The sequence below is a fragment of the Microtus ochrogaster genome, unplaced genomic scaffold (assembly GCF_000317375.1).
Source record: "Microtus ochrogaster isolate Prairie Vole_2 unplaced genomic scaffold, MicOch1.0 UNK51, whole genome shotgun sequence".
In the NCBI taxonomy this organism is placed as follows: Eukaryota; Metazoa; Chordata; class Mammalia; order Rodentia; family Cricetidae; genus Microtus; species Microtus ochrogaster.
Window position 1 is genome coordinate 538,822 of NW_004949149.1, and position 2,290 is coordinate 541,111.

Here is a 2,290-nt window from a genome sequence, read left to right on the forward strand (position 1 = left end):
CCAACCCAACTAACCAACCCTAAACCAAGCAACTGGCCAACCCAAACCAATGAATAAACCAACAAACCAACCCACCAATCAACCCTTCAGCCAGTCTACCAAATAACCACACCAAATCAACCAACCAAATCAACTAACCAACCAGTCAATCAAACCAACAAACCAACCAATCAAACCAACAAACCAATCAATCAAACCAACCAACCAAACTGAGTCAAACTAACAAACCAACCAAACCAACTAAACAACCAATAAACCAACCCAACCAAATCAACCAACCCCAACCAACAAACCAACCAAACCAACCAACCAACCAATCAACCTCAACCAATCAACCAAACCAAACAAATCAATCAACCAAACCAACCAACAAACCAACTAAAGCCAACCAACTAACCAACCAATTAAGCGAGCCAAGCAACCAACTCAACTAACCAAAAAATCTACATTCCCACTCCCCACTCCCCACCCCTGCCCCAAAGGACTGAAACCATCTAAGTCCCTGCCCTCATCGACAGAGAATATCCAGCAGCAAATACTTGGGAAGTGAATGGATGTCCATTCAGGCAGTGACAGCAGGGGTGACAGCTGGGGGCAGACACAGCTTTCCATTTTGTAATACTGTTAAGCATTGCCTTAACCCACATTGATTTCCCTGACTTTAAGATTCCAGGCTCTTTGTCTGACAAATGTCACACTTGTGTACAAGAATTTGTGCTTTATTTAAAATGCCAGTTTAAAGGGTTGTAAGAAAGAAAAAGGCCTAGCATGCCTTTTTGGGTGAGCTCTGGGAAGGATTTGTTCTGAGCAGAGCGGTCAATCCTCTCCAAGAAAACCGCCAGGTGGCACCTGTAAGGCGCAGATGGGGAGAGTCATTTGCCCCACCCCCATAGCCTGGACTATCCAGGCTACCCATCACCCCGCGGGCTTTTTGGCGAGGAAGTGGGGGAGTTTTAGTCTCTTTCCAGACTGCGTGATTACACACTCAATTTCCTGACACCCCAAACACACCGAGGGCGGATTTGTCTCCATGCAACCAGGCTGTCAAAGGCATGGGCCCTGTGGTTGGGAGAACTTGCCACTCTCTGCATGGTGGGGACGGGCTATGATCTGCCCCTGAGCCCAGGACTGCTCAGCCTGGATCAAGGGAGAAGGAGTTCTCAGGACCGTGACATACAGAAGTCACCAAAACGTGGGACACCGCTTCACATGACTCCCACGCCCAATCCTCTTCCCGGGGACAGTCAGTGGGTACTGGTCTGGGGCACCATTTCTTCTTTTACATTTTTTTTTTCTCCTCCGCAGTTGCTTCTCTTGCCCTGGCACTGTGGGTGCCTCAGGCTACCCCTCCCCTTCGCTCTGGTGACCCCACACCGCAGGACAGGTAGCTGTCCCCAGAGACAACACCGAGAGTCTTAGCGGCGGGTGTCAGTAAACAGAAGCAGCGTGTTGTGGTCATTTCCGAAGTGTGCCATAGGGCCACCAACTCCTTCTGTGGCGGGGAAGCGAGCTGCGCCAATTGCAAGTCTGCCGCTGCTCCTCTTAGGTGGCTGGTTGGTGACATTGGGAGGAGACCATTCTGAGGGAGTGAGCCTACAACGACAAGGAAGAGGGCGTTGGGGGTGGGGACATGGCGACAGTGCCAGGGGGCGTGTGAGCCGCGGGCGAAGAGCAACTTCAGCCGGGCGCGTGCGGCTGGGAGGCGGGCGGAGCGTGAGCTGCCAGCCTGGAGCGGGGAGCAGGGAGCCGGGAGCCACGGCCCGCGCCCTGCGCGTTAGCATCCTCCGGGTTCCCAGCCCCGGGTGCTGAGCTCGCCGCTATAAATAGCAGGTTACAGCTTCTGCCTGGGCGCACACGCTCTCACTGGAGAACGCAGGAAAGTCAGCCCGAAAGTGTCTGCCGCTGCTATCGCCCCCTACTCAGCCTCTGTGAGAGGTAACATCCTGCCTGGGTGGGATCTTGGGGCTCCGGGGGAGGGAATTTTGCGGGTACGGCGGGTGAGGACGGGTGAACCAGAGGCTGTAGGGTGCGTCTGAGAGCTTGGGGTTGGGGGACTCGTCCTGCCTGAGAGCAGCTTGTGTGTTTCTTATCAAGTTTCCCAGCTTGCAACCGTGATTGTTTCTTTAGCCTTTCCGCCGAAGGGGTGGCTTCTGGGGGTACCCCTGTGACCCTGATTACTGTCTGGTGCAGCTCCTCCGGCCTGGCACACACGCGTGTACACACACACACACACACACACACACACACACGCGCGCGCGCCCGCGCGCACATATCACACACACACACACAC

At 54.1% G+C, this 2,290-nt stretch overlaps 1 protein-coding gene across 1 annotated transcript in view; it reads left to right on the forward strand.

Annotated features, from left to right (window-relative positions):
* Positions 1-1,581: 1,581 nt before the first annotated feature.
* Positions 1,582-2,290, forward strand: part of Inpp4b (inositol polyphosphate-4-phosphatase type II B) — a 762,195-nt gene continuing 761,486 nt past the window's right edge. The window contains exon 1 of the mRNA XM_026777265.1: positions 1,582-1,935. The gene's annotated coding sequence lies outside the window, so the exon portion shown is untranslated. The remainder of the gene's footprint in view (positions 1,936-2,290) is intronic.